Here is a 15,714-nt window from a genome sequence, read left to right on the forward strand (position 1 = left end):
AATACACCAGCATCTCAGCAATCAGGCGGTGTGACATCTGCAGATAGAACGAGTTTGGTTGGAGTGACAGCGACACAACTTCAGCAAGTTCTTGAGGTTTTAAACTTAAAAAAACAAATTTTCACATACAAGGTAAGAAGAATCAAGTTTCCTGGATTGTGGATACAAGGGATACAAATCATGTCACTTGCAATATTTATGACATGATAGAAATGAAATATATTAAGGCATGTTCTGTTGGCCTGCCAGACGGAAAATATGCAAACTCTGATAAAATTGGAACTGTGATTCTTCCTGATGGTTTGAGGCTTGATAATGTTCTTTACGTACCACAAATAATATGTAACTTAATTTCGGTTACACAAATGATCGATGAGTTAGTATGTATTGTGCAATGTACTAACAGTTTATGTCTTATACATGACCGGTTGACGAGGAAGGTGATTGAAGTGGGTGAGAGACAAGGTACACTATATATTTTCCATGGTGTGCCTCATGTTAAAGTACTCGCTGTTAGTAGGAACTCATATGAGCTATGGCATCAAAGAATAGGACATCCATCGGAGAAAGTTTTACAAAAGCTACCAGTTGTGAGTAGGTTATTTCGAAAGAATAATAATTCTTGTGATATTTTCCCACGAGCAAAACATCGTAGAAGTAGTTTTCCTGTTAGTTTGAGTAAAGCCAGTTGTATATTTGAGTTAGTTCATCTGGATTTATGGGGTCCTTACAAGACACCTTCTTCTTATGGAGCTCATTATTTTCTGACAATAGTAGATGATTTTTCAACAAGTGTGTGGATTTATTTTATCAAAAGTAAAACTGAAGTTGAATTGGTATTTCTTAATTCCATTGCTCTTATGAAACGTCAGTTTGGTAAAGAAATCAAAATTGTTAGAAGTGATAATGGAACAAAATTTAATACATTGCGTGTATTGGTACACCCCAACAAAATGGGAGGGTTGAGAGAAAACGCCAACATATAATGAATGTGGCAAGAGTCTTGAGATTTCAAGCTAATTTACCAATACGTTTATGGGGAGAGTGTGCATTAACTGCAACATACTTGATTAATCGTACACCAACACCTATTCTTAACAACAAAACTCCATATGAAATCATGTTTGGGAAGTTTCCTCCATGGAGCATGGACGCTTTGAAGTTGGCATAGGTTTTGTGGGTATACCTATATGATCATTTGAAAGTGTTTGGGTGCTTGTGTTATGTGCATAATCAAAGTAGTAAAGGGGATAAGTTTGCAAGCCGAGGAAGGAGATGTGTATTCCTTGGTTATCCTTTTGGTAAAAAGTCATGGCAAGTTTATGATTTAGACACAAAACAATTTTTAGTGTCAAGGGATGTGGAGTTTTATGAACATCAGTTTCCTTATATGACAAGTATTACTGGAAATACCACAGAGATTGTTCCGTCAAATAGTGATGTTTGTTGGAGTGATGATGAAGATAAAGAAGAAGAACAATTGTCTAGAGGTGTTATGGAAACTCATCAAGACGAGTTGCAGCAACAAAGCAGTGATGAATCATTGTCTGAGACTGATTGTGAAACTCAAGAATTTCAAGGAAAAGCTCAAGAACAACCTGAGGAGAATGATACTAATAGCGATGACACAACATCTGAAGGTGTGGTAGAGAATAATAGTATTGAGATGAGTAACGTCAGAAGATTCATTCTAGCAGACTCAAGGGTTTTGTGACGCACACTGTACGAGAAAATATTCCACCTTCCACTCATCCTACACAATCATCAGCCTCAGGTACACCTTATCCTTTGACATATTATGTTAGTTGTGATCGTTTTTCTACAGTTCATAGAAAATATCTTGCAGCTATCACTGCTGGAAATGAGCCTAAGAGCTTCAAAGAAGCTATGAAGCATCCAGGATGAAAACACCATGGCATAAGAAATAAGAGCTCTGGAGGAACAAGGAACATGGGAATTGGAAGAGTTAACACCTGGTAAAAAGGAACTAGGAAGCAAATGGATTTACACAGAAAAGAGTGATGAAAATGGAAATTTGGTACGTCTGAAAGAAAGATTAGTAATATTTGGGATCATCAAGTTTAAGGATTGGATTACAATGAGACATTTGCAACAGTGGCAAAGATGACAACAGTTCGTACTTTTCTAGCTGTTGCAGCGATTAAAAATTGGGAAGTGCATCAGATGGATGTACATAATTCCTTTCTTCATGGATATTTGGAGGAAGAAGTGTATATGAAGATACCACCGGGATTTTCTAAGGGGAATCCTAATATGGTGTGTAGAATGAAGAAATCATTATATGGCCTAAAACAGGCGCCTAGGTGTTGGTTTGCAAAATTATCAGCAGCTTTGAAGAATTATGGATTCAAACAGTCATACTCAGATTATTCTCTCTTTACTATGACAAAGGGAAAGACGCAGCTTAATGTTTTGGTGTATGTTGATGATTTGGTTGTAGCAGGAAATTATCTGGTTGCACTTCATAATTTAAAAAAATACTTGGGACAATGTTTCAAGATGAAAGATTTGGGGAAGTTGAAATGCTTTCTAGGATTGGAGGTGGATCGTAGTAAACAAGGTTTGTACATATGCCATAGGAAGTATACATTGGATATTATCATGGAAACTGGGTTATTGGGAGCAAAACTTGCAGAGTTTCCAATGGAGACAAATCATCATCTGGCTTTGGCAAAGGGTAAAATTTTAGATGATGTGGAGTGTTGATACATGAAAAATATTACCCCTTAGCCGGGTTAGTTGATGGTGTCGTAGGCTCAACAAATTAATAATCTTATTTCCACACAATTAATGGTAATATAATGGAAGTAAGGATCGTTCCCACGAAGAGCAGTGAGTTTTAGTTATCAAATTGTCACAAAGGGGGGTTTTGTTTTAGATTGTGAACGAAATAAATAATCAAAGCAAATAAAATTGTATTGTAATCAATAGGAATAGATATGATCGAGGAATCCTTCTTCATATATAAACCGTAAATGAGTTAATATATTTATTTATTCGTCATTAATCATAGATTATCACCAACCATAGAAAAGCATCTAGAGCAGTGTTATTCCCTAAAGTCCTTTGGTCACTGGGTACCGAAGCGCTCGAATACCAGATTCTATTCGTACAAACCACCAAGTAGTAGCGCACTCAAGGTGTAGATTGTCAAATGCTTTATGTTTGGTGACTTAGGTTAATCCTAGTAGTTAGACTCTTAGCGCAAGGTCAACTTTCTAGTGTTGTTTCTACACGTGATTGCTCCACAGAATCCCTCTGCAAGGTTTCACGTTTTCTACTTGTGTAAGGGTTATTCAACAATTACACGGATATCCTAACCCTTTACTAGCTTTTGATTAGTCAATAATAATATCTATTCATAGTAGAAACAAACGATAATCATATGAAGAAATCAAAATAGATTCATATATTAAATCAAATCAAGTTTACAACTTAGAATTCATCCTCAATCAATAGGTGTTTAGCTACTCATGGATGTAGAAGCATCCATGATATACATGTAAGAAAAGTTTAGAGATATCGTCACGATTGAGAATCGCTCCGAAACCCTAGATTTTGCTCCCTGTGATTTTTCTCCTCTCCAAGACTTACAATTTCGTGATACCTTGATGTGATGTCATTTGACATAACCTAATACCTTTTTATAGGTTTACATTACTTGGTCTTCACGTATTTCGTTTGGTTAAAGAACCCGACCCGAAAATACGAAATAACAATCCCAAACGTGCCCTTAAGCCTTCCAAATTAAGTATGAATACACGTTTTCCTACTACCTAAGTTTGCAAACCCAGTCCGCAAACTTCAAATTCCAGCAGAAATTTTCGGAATTAAAGTGTGAATACCCATCCGCGAACTTTACCGTTTTCGGTATTTAATAAAAGCTTGTTTTGGGCACAACTTCTTCATCCGAACACGGAATGACCTCATTATTTTTGCATTCTTTTTATCTTTAAATTATATTCAAGATGATGATGAAAAATCCTTAATTTGAATGAGTTAAGATCGGTCTTTGGCCCTTCTCTTGATTTTGAGCATTTTGTTCCTTTTCGTCGCACTTCTTCCACTTCAATTGGACTTGGGCACTTGGATACTTGGAATACTTCTCTTCATATCTCTTTTCAGCACTTTTTAGCTTCTTTTTGGATGATTCATCTATTAGAGGAAAATAAGAGAAAACAATAGTAATAATACGAATATATGCAAGAATAATAGCTAAAACAAGTATAGAATGGACACTAAATTCATACTCCCTCCGTTCCATTTTAGATGATGTTTTAGGGTTATTTTTTTTCCACAATACTTAAAGGTTTTCAGATTTTTCCACAAAACTTCCAATAACACCCTAACATTTTGTCTTGAAACTATAAGTTTATCTTTAAATGCACTAATAGTAATTAATGTTTGAAGAATTTTCTCAAGGATATAGATGGAAAATATTCATATCTCTCTCAATTTCTTAATCTGCATGAAAACTCCAAAAACATCATCTAAAGTGGAACAGAGGGAGTATGAATTATGCACTTATCATTAGTGTTCCCCTAAAAGGGAGGCAAACCAAATATGAGACATGGGGACTTGGGGACTAAAGCCCAAGTCCACTAAGAGGGTATCCATTAGATGGAAAGGACAAGGGATAATTAATAGGAAAGAAGGAGGTTTTACTAGGGAAAGAATGTCATTAGTAGTAATTAAAGAAGAAAGGACACATGGCACGACGTCATAAAAGGAAGGGGCTTTTGTAAAGTCTATATAAAGAAGGACAAAGTACAATGGAAAGGAAACTCTCTCTCTGACTATTATTAGAAAAGTGAGGTCATTTGGCTAGCTAGGACGGGTAGAACCTCAAATCTAAATTCACCCCTCAATATTTGGCGACCACACCCGGAGGCTCGTGCCTAGATCACATGACATACACAGAAGGCGCTAACTCAGGCGTGACAGAAAATCAAGTGGCCGGTCAACCCCTTAACCTCGACGAAGTGACAATAGAAGATGATGATAGTGAGGAAGAAACACCGATCCTGGGTGTTACCAAGCAATTGGTAAAACGTGGACCCCAAGATAAAGAGGTGACAACATCACAGGTGAGGAGAAAGAAGGCAGCCCAGCTAGCGAAACCCATATCATACACTTTACAAAACATGCAGAAAGAATTGGATGATCGCACACAAAGGAGACAAGAGCTTGAAAACTGGATAGCATAGGCAGTAATGGCAGGACAACGTACTTCCGAAGAGACAATGAGGAGCGCATAACACAAAGGTGGCAAGAAGATGGTAACGTCATAAAAATAAATAGCCAATTACCTAGATCAAAACTATCACGTGGTAAAACATGATAATCATTGCCGCGTGAATAGACCATACTCCGCGCACACCGGAGAATATTCGTATCCCGAAGACTACATCTCTCCAAAATTCAAAGTATATGAGGGCCAAAGAAACGCGCGAGAGCATCTCAGCCGATTCTTGTCAGCAATGAACGACAAGGTTACCGATGGAAAGTTGTGCTTAAAAGAATTCCCCAAGTCACTCACGGGCACATCATTCACTTGGTACGACAACCTAAAGGAAGAAAGCATGGACTCTTGGGAAAACTTGTCTACGCTCTTTCTTGGGAAGTTTTACTCGGCCAAAAGGAAGATCACGATGTTAGATTTGAGCAAGAACGGGCAACAAATAGGCGAGGAAGTAGGAAAATACATCTTGCGGTTCCGGCGCTTCACATTAGATTGTCACGAAGAAATCAACGAAGAAGCGCTTGTCGAAATCTGCGTGCAAGGAATGGTCCCATATTTTAGAGGGAGTTTAATCAATTTCAGATTCCAGACCTTCGTAGAGTTAGAAGAAGAAGCTGAGAGGATCGCCGACTGCATAGAATGGACACCTACATATTCCGTTTGGCATACTACGGTTAGTGTTGCGTCGGGAACCCCGCGCAACGTAAGACCTAACATTAGTAAGGAAAAAGAGACCAACCCCAAATTGATGGCAGAAGCCGAGGGAGAAACTTAGGAAACAGGCGCGATCATAAAACACATCCCACTCTCCCCTGCAGAAAAGAACGCACAAACAACTCTTGAACCAATGGATCGCCGAAGGAGAAATTCATCTACCCACGACCATGGTGGATATCAACAAAATGGATAAAAATGCGGCCAGATACTGCTACTACCACCAAAGAATGGGGCACCCAACGGAGGAATGCTTTGCCATTCGGAGCATATTTGAACGCAAGCGAGCAGCTGGGGAACTAGAGACGACAAGACAGACGATTTCACATGACCCGTTCCTTCGCCACTAACCCAAATAAAAAGAAAGAATACAGAGCATAAGCCCTAGAGTTGTAAACACTTTCGTTTGGTAAGAAAAAATTTCTCTCAATGTTTGACAGACGAGAATATCAAAAGGTCCCAGGAAAGCCAAAGACGCATGTTTGACTGAAAAATTCACAAAAGGTCCTGGGAATGCCAAAGGCGCCCGGTCGACTGGCAAAAGGTCTCGGGAAATCCAAAGGCGCCTATTGAAAAATTCACAAAAGGTCCTGGGAATGCCAAAGGCGCACGGTCGACTGGCAAAAGGTCTCGGGAAAGCCAAAGGCGCCTGATTGACTGACAAATTCACAAAAGGCCCTGGAAACGCCAAAGGCGCCCGGTCGACTGGCAAAAGGTCTCGGGAAAGACAAAGGCGCCTGATTGACTGAAAAATTCACAAAAGGTCCCGGAAACGCCAAAGGCGCCCGGTCGACTGACAAAAGGTCTCGAGAAATCCAAAGGCGCCCGATTGACTGACATTCACAAAAGGTCTCGGAAACACCAAAGGCGCCCGATTGACTGAAAAAAGGTCTCATGAAATCCAAAGGCACCTTATTGACTGAAAAATTCACAAAAGGTCCCGGAAACGCCAAAGGTGCCCGGTTGACTGACAAAAGGTTTCGGGAAAGCCAAAGTCGCTCAATTGACTGACAAATTCATAAAAGGTCTCAGGATAGCCAAAGGCACCTGATCGACTGACAAATTTACAAAAAGTCGCAGGAAAGTTATAGGCGCATGATTGACTGACATCCCTAAGTAATCTCAAAGGAATCCAAGGGTGACTAATAAGCCCATATAGGTCTCGGGAACGCCAAAGGCTCCTAGTCGACCGATGCTTTACAAAGGAACCAAGAGAAACCAAAAGCGCTCGTACGTCTTATCAAACACCTACTCAACCCAACACCCTTCTGGACTAAAACAAGGGCGTAGGTACGCCTTACCCTCGCCCGTCCTGCAGAAGGCGACTGATTGACCAATAGACATTCAATAGCCCTGGCTATGATAAAGGTGCCCGATTAACTACCAAACTTGGAAGCATCTCCCATAAATTCTAAAGGCACCTAATTGACTGATAAAGCACGCCCGGATTCCAGAGATACCAGACGTGTCTCACCGAAGAAACAAGCGTATATCACCCCTGCCTACAACGGACAACATCCTTGCAAAAAAAAAAAAAATCGTCACATGAAAGGAATTGTAAAGGAGGGGAAGAATATAATCATCTAACAATCGGCACACCCAATAAGTACGATTATAAGCAACCAAAGCAGTTAGTTAAAAGATAACAAAATACTAATAATAGAAAGACAATCAAATACCACAGAATATCCCACAACATAAAAATTAAAAAACAACAATCACTGTGCCATAAGGGAAAGTCCAACAAAGGGAAATAAAAGAAAAACTGGCCAGGGATAAAGCGATCTAAGCCAGTTAAAGCCTCTCCATCTCCTGCCGTTTCTCCTCAAGCTCAGCTCGAAAAGTCGCCTCGGCGGCCTCCGCTCGCAACACCTCATCAGTAGCCACTCCAACATCAGCAATCAATGAATCCAGCACCTCCTTTTTGCTAGAAGTTGTCTCTGAGCGCTTCTTTAACTCCTCCTCCAGCTAGGAAATCTGACTCATAAGCCGACTACGAGGGTCATTCCGGCCCTTCACCTTCGCCAGCATCTCCTCCAACCACTGAACTGGGAACTTAACATTAAGCGCAGATTGCACAGCAACTTCCCAACCGTGTAGAGTTTCTGTGTCAATAGGATCATCCCACATGCGCGTAAGGCGGTCTGCTATCTCCAAGAGGTTTCTATTCATATAACAAAAAAAAGGAACGGCCAAGAGGCCCTCTTTTGCCATATGAACGCCACCATACTCGACAATATCCCTGTAGGCAGTAGCAAAAGCTGTCAGCACCCAGAAGCCATGGACGAGAGTATGGGTAGCAGGATCTACTCCAGCCTCAGCAGCGCTCACCACCAAATGGAAACGAAACCGCGCATCTTCGGAATCTTCTGTTACAACAGGGGTGGTTTGTATATCCGTCGTAGAAGTATCAGCCCGCTTCTCCGGAAGAACAGACGAGCCGCCACCATCCATTTTGGTCCGCTTAGAGGATCCCTCGCTTCTTACCCATATCCTAATACCAACGACAGTATGTCAAAAAAAAAAAAGGAAAGGGAAAACTAACCTTGGGAACCGACGAGCCTAGCGGAATATCAGCGACTTTAGGACGAGACACAGAGGAACTAGAAGACGATTCAGAGCCACTAGTGGAGCCTGACAAATAATAAATGGGCACCATCGCAAAATAACTTAAATTTATAAGAAAAGAGGAGAGGAAGGTAAAGAGAGAGGAATAACAAAACAAAGACACGTATTAAATGGGGAGTTACCTGCAGGATCATTAACGGTTAATGCCAGGTGGGATGAGGACCCACCAAAAACTGACCGACTGGACCTAGAAGGTCTCATTGGTTGCAGCACGCCACTAGGAGATACTTGAGGGTCCCCCCTGCCACGTACGGTTTCATCCCTAAGAGGGTGAACTGATGATATATGAAGGCACGATCACACCCAACCAGATCCTGTGGGGAGTATAACCCCTAAGCTCCTCAGCTGATCCACGAACGAAGGACTCGGGATGACACCCATGTCCCCGATATGATGTGATACGCTCCTCCGATGGATTTGACGAGGCTGTAAAGGCACGGTGCTAGCAGAGGAACAAGGGCGCGGAGCAGACGATTGGTTCGCCTCCTGCCTGGCTTTCTTCTTTACACTAATTTCAGTCCAGTCACACTTGGGCATATTCAAGTACTCCTCTATCACATAAGATGGGGGCTTCCACCCTAGGCGACTAGCAGTAGGAGTCTCCTGTGGAGGTGATTTCCGCCACACAACTCATCAAAATAAAATAAAGGGGGAACGAAGTGGTAAATGATGAAAATACTAGACAAAGGAAATAGCAAATACCTGGGCGCTAAAGGACTAACAGGTGGCTTCACATTTAGCCGCGGGGGCTTACGATCAGAAAAAGATCCATTTTTCGGCTTCGCAGGCTCATGACCCTCGTGCGGGTTCCAAGAGGTCACCAAAGGATCCGAGCAAACTTTGTTAGCTGGAACTAGGTGATGCTCAGCAGTGACGGCATCATCATGTTTGATTCGGCCAGAGGCGTGAACATCCCGAAGCTCTTGAACGGTCAAGTCACGAGGAGGAGATGATTCGTGTGAAAGGAAGTTCAAAGATCGGCGATGTAAGAAGTCGTGATACTGGTGAGCCTTTTCAGTAACCGCCAAAGGCCGCGCAGAAATAGGCTGCTTGAACAAAAAATTGATCCCGCGGTCAGACAAACAAGTCGCCTCCTTGAAGACGTAACGATTGAAGCTAGCGACAATGTCTTCGATTCTAGAATTTTCCGGAGGAGGAAACCTATGAGGAACCCTTTGATCGAACCCCACTTGCAGAGCCGCGCGATCAGGGTTGTATAATACAGCGACGAACTTACCAGCATGGAAACCAGAAAGATAACCAGGCAACACTGCCATCACTGAATCAAAATCTTCCTCTGACAAGGGCTTTGTCGAGTCTAATTCCATGTCAAAGGGGGCAACGAAATCATAATGCGCCGGACCTGATCGACCGTCTTGATAGGGAAACGGTTCGAAATCCTTGGCCACGTCTAAATGCTTGCCAAGATCTCCCTGGGGTACTTTCCCCTTCAAGTTCCAAAGATCCATCCGTGGGTAGATGATAGACACATTTATGTGTCTAATATGTCTCAATTGTATGTATTGTTAGTACTCGATTTTCTATTTATTTTGTTATTTTATGTCTTTATAGGTATTTTTAGAGAAATAAGCTCTTGTGGCAAAAATTGGCTCAAAAAATGGTGTTTTACACTCTAGGATAAAGTACTAAAGACACTCCAGAAATGCACCAGAAGAACCCCAGAAAAATTAATGTTTCAGCCTCAAAAATTACTATTTCCGCCCCAATTGCTAAAGGGATCCCAGGAATGGATTAGGGGGAGGTCACTTTCTTCCCAGAATTTGAAAATATTTTTGGCGGGAAAATTATTTCCTACACTGGCAGATTTTACGGGCATGATTTGAAAGGGTTATGAGTAGACTAAAGAGCTGAAATTCAAGGGATGGACTCCTTATGGGTATATGAATATATTTTGAGTGTTGGAATGGCCTGAGTTGGGCCCAATCGCCGGATATTTTTCACAACAGTTAAAAAAGGACAATAGGGTTTCAAGTTGATTTATGGAAATTAAAGGAGACTAAAGGCAAGAAAAATAATTCTGAGGATTCATATACATATTTAGAAGATATTGGAATGATCGAAACATCTCAGAAACGCGTGGAGAAAGAAAATATAGAAATTATTGCCCGTGGAAAATATTTGTGTTCAATGAAGATTATTTGGAGTTATGACGAGATTCAATGCGTGATATGGGTATAAATAGTCACTTAGGGTGATGTAGAAGCGTTGTCGAGACTCTGGGGGGCTGAGGAGAGCCAGAGAAGAAGAAATTCGAGTTTTCCCAAACTCGGTTTCTGCTGCTGCTGATGATGATGAACATGAAGAACACGAAGAACGGACCTGCAAAAACAGTCGTTTTTCTACAGTAGTAACGACTAACACCTGTGGGTCGTAATCAGGCAGTCTTATTTTCCACAGCGTTTGCGACAGAGCTTCAGCAGTCTTATTTTATCACTGAGGGTCGTAGTTCTCTGGTTTTATTGTATTTCTCATATTCTCATCATTTGTAAACCATTTTTGAGCCATAATAAATTATTTTGAGAGCATTTTTACTATGATGAGTTAAACCCCAACACTGGGACGACGGAGGAGGCCGAGCTTCATACATGGGTAATTTTATCAATTCTTTTTAAGACTTTTTCATTAAAAATTAATTGAAATATGATTTGATTAAATTAGGTGTTATTTGATTAGATGGGTCATGCTTAGCTTAGGTGATTTGATGTTCCATGCTTAACATTTACAATCAATGTTTTGAGAATCTACTTTGGCAAAATAAGAGTCCATATATGTTTTGAGCGATTATTGTTGAGAATAAATCAGTGAGCCCTATGTTTAGAAGATTGGCCGAATCATTAGTCCCAGTACCTCTCTACCAATTTGTCAATATTTTTGTATATAATTTTTATAAATCTAAAAATCCTTCACCTTCACAAGTCTTAGAGTTCGAACCTTCATTACTACAATTACAACCCAAAAAAAAATTTAATCATTTTGGCGCCGCCGACGCGGATTTGTGCTTAGGTATAATTTTTAGGTTTTTATTATTTTTTTTACTATTATTTGTTCCTTTTTACGTTTCTTTTTGTGCCTTTGATTTACAGGTTCGAAGTGGAATACTAAGGACTTGGGAACAAAAAGCTTAAAGCTAAAAGCTAAAGGAGAAGAAAAAAAAGACATAATTTTTTTTTTAGGATTTGTAAATAGGCTTTATTTTTCATATTTTTTGTAATTTTTGGAATTTTTATTTGGACTTTATTCTGGACAATTGGACTTTATTCTTTCTTTTTTTAACCCTACGGAAGGGTATTATTAAAAAAAAAAAATTATATAAACTGTGTGCAGGGAAGGACGATGATTACTATATCGTCTCGGCCCCTCGGGTTCGTACATGACATAGGAGTCGTGGCCCGAGTCGACTTCAACGGTTCATCCCCCGTCTGGTACGGGAGGTAAGTCCATCGAAACACTCGCGAATCTCCTGTCAGCGGGTTTACTGTATTCCTTAAGGTGATTCATTGATTGAGGACGAATTTGGACTGTTTTTAAATTCATAGTAAAGGGCAAGGCCTGGCCAATACAAGATAAGGCTTCGGATTTCATCACCGCTCCCTTCTTGCCCGCCTTAGGAAAACAAAACCTAACGCGAACCCAATCTTAAAATTTGGAATATAACGAGACCGATAGGGTAACGAGCTTAATAGGAAACTCGTTCGAAAAATATTGGTTGCTCTTTAAGCACACTCCAAAGTTCATGATGGTTTCTGTGAGTTGAATGCGTGACTGCGCCGCCTTGTGATAGCGGTGAGGCCTTGGGTATCAAAGCTCCACTGAGCTTCCCTCGCCTCAATTCAACTTACTTTGGCTCGGATTGATTCCAGAGGGGTTTGCTTAAATTGTAACGAATTCCCTTTCGAAATATAGAAGCTGGTATAGAAACAATCTAAGTGGAGCCATCATGCTTTTTGTTTGCTAGATTTTATAGGTTTGATTTGGTCGAGCCAGCCTTGTTTGTGATTCCCTTACAATTAAGAATGTCGAGCTGGTATGATAGAAGCCAATATAATGAATATCGACCTGAATTTGAATATGGACATCATCAGTTTTATTACCATGGTGGGAATAGTGGTTGGGAACGCCAAACTTTTCAAGGTTATGGTTCATACCATGGTGAGCCCAATCACTATCCTCAAAACCATCAGTCATACGAGAAAAATTCTGCTAATTCCTCTTTTCTTGAGTCGACACGTAAGTTAGCTGAGACAGCACGTAAGTTCGCTGAAATGAATAACTTAGTTATGGACGAAAATAATGCAATGAGTGAACTTTGTTTACCTGATTTCCTAGATTACGTCAGGAATTCATGTGAGTCGGCCCAAAAGCTTTTGTTAGAGACCCAGAATAGAACTTCTCTAAAAGATCTAAATTTCCAAAATAGTGTTTCCAATTTTACCCTTGATGTAAATAGTGAATATTTGCCTAATCTAGAGGACGAGGTTAGAATAAAAGACACTACTTATTTAGATAAGGTTCAATCATCTTCGTACTATGATGATGAGGATAGCAGTAATGAAGAATCTGAAATATGTAGGCATAGTGATCAGGAGTCTAGTAATCCAATTGAGCTGTATAGTGATTATATTATTTCTAGTTCAAATCCAAATAATTTTTATGATTATTCACCTATTCAAAAGGACGAGGATTTGATTAGGGATACCACCGTTTTAGATGATGTAGTTTTTCCTTTTGATTACGAAGCCGGTAGTGGTTTAGAGGAACGGGTTCATTTCGAAAATACTGTTTTAGAGTCGAGCGACTTAGAAACAATAGTCTTGGAAGAATAAGATGGACCCGCAGAGATGAGTAAAGATGCACTACCTGATAATAACTTAGAAGAATCTCTTGAATATTTTAAGGACTCTGAAGATACGGAAATTCAAGAAATAATTAGAGGTCTATCTAGAGACACTGAAAACTCTAAGTTTGGGGGTGAATATCACTTTCCTAGTGCCTTACCATTAACTCTCAGAAATTCCCCACACTTAGGACTTGATATCTATGCCTCGACCATTTTGCAAGATTACTTTCATACTCGTTTTCCCGAACCTAATGATGTCCAGGAAGAAGTTCAGTCGTTAGAAACCCATCCTCTAGTTGATTTTGTTTGCCCAGGCTATGATACCCAGATTGACTTTGTTTTCCCTCCAAATAGTTTTCTTCCAAATGTGGGAACGTTTATATTTCAAATGTGTCGAATATTAAGTTGTGAGACTAAACCTAAATGCTTTAGGAAATTAGAATCGACACATTTGCTTAAGAATGACCACTACTCTCATTTTGGTCAATATTGTAAGTCAAATCTTATTGACTTAGAGGATCCTCAGTTATTTAGGTTATTATTGTGCGCTTCTAAGATCATATCTGAGTTTTTCCAGACTCTAGGACCTAATGATTCAGATCCCACCTATGAAGAAACGCAACCTATGAAAATATTTTATTTAGACCCTTTCTTAGAACCTGAACCTGAACCACAATTAGATATAAATATCTTAATCAGGAAACTAGATAAGGGCATGTTATCCTTGTTCACTTTCTTGGGTTATTGTAGTTTCCTTTGGTCAGCTCTTTTTGGTTTTGAAGACCCACAGTTATTTCGGCTGTTACTTTTTGATTCTTTGAGGTGACTAATTCCTTCCGATGTCTGTCTGAAGACTTTAAACTTAGCACTTCTTGGGAGGTAACCCAATCTCATGCAACACGGTAATATCTTTCCTTATCTCTTTTGCTTCAAATGGTAACAGTTTCTCCTTGTTCATGCTTTTAATTTCATCTTTAGAACATTGAGGACAATGTTAGATTTAAGTTTGGGGGTATGGGAGAAACTTTTTAGTTGCAGTATGAATAAATAAACTCCAGAGCCTAGAAATTTATGCGTATTTAGGATGGCACTAACCAATCTAAGTGGATGGAAGCATTTTGGTTGTAGGAGTTGAGGAACCAATCTGAATAGATGGAAACATCTAAAGAGTCTATTCATAAAAGCACAGAGCTCAGGTGTTAGAAATAACATGATAGTTTCACCATATCTCGTTGAGTCCTTTTCACTTCTATTTTTATTTTATTTTGCTTTTAAACCATGTTTCTCTAAGTGATAGGTGGGTCCCACAATTCAAGTTGTTACCAATGCTAGGATGAATTAGAGTGATTGAGTTACAAAAAAAAAAAAAAGTTGAAAAAAAAAAAATTGAGACCAGACCATTCGACCAAAAGGAAAATTCAATAAAGTCGACTACTGGTACCCTTGTATATGCCAGTTGTGTTGACCAAGAGTTAGGTTATCGACCACTGGTACCCTTGTATATGCCAGTGTGTTGATATTAGTCAGACTAGTATCTCAATCCATTAGGATAGGTTCATTTTTGCGGAGGCCTTCAGACAGATATGGGAAACGCCGTTCACTTAGTAAACATCAAAACCATCTATGTTTTTCTATATCCATCTCTTAATCTTTCCATGTGATTAGTTTGACTCCGAATATGATGTCCATAGTGCAACTATCTGAGTAGAGCTCTGTCACTTATATATGAATTTTAGTATGCTTGAGTGCAAACTCGTGTACATAAATTGGAATTTCGCATCAGGGTACTTCCTCTTGTAGTCAATAAGTATGCCAACCAAGGAGATTCTTTAGTGCCTTCCAAGGTTAGTTGTAGATAGCTAGGGTCTGGAGTATTGGTTTTGTGGGTACACCTCTGGTAAACCCTCCCGAGATTAACTCGGTCACTAGGGACACCTAGTGAGTTAGGATTTTATTTTCAATATTAGTTTTGCTCGAGGACTAGCAAATAATAAGTTTGGGGGTGTTGATAGACACATTTATGTGTCTAATATGTCTCAATTGTATGTATTGTTAGTACTCGATTTTCTATTTATTTTGTTATTTTATGTCTTTACAGGTATTTTTAGAGAAATAAGCTCTTGCGGCAAAAATTGGCTCAAAAAGTGGTGTTTTACACCCTAGGATAAAGTACTAAAGACACTCCAGAAATGCACCGGAAGAACCCCAGAAATGTCCCGGAGGAACCCCAGAAAAATTACTGTTTCAGCCC

This window comes from Papaver somniferum, chromosome 8, assembly GCF_003573695.1.
Source record: "Papaver somniferum cultivar HN1 chromosome 8, ASM357369v1, whole genome shotgun sequence".
NCBI classification, from domain to species: Eukaryota; Viridiplantae; Streptophyta; class Magnoliopsida; order Ranunculales; family Papaveraceae; genus Papaver; species Papaver somniferum.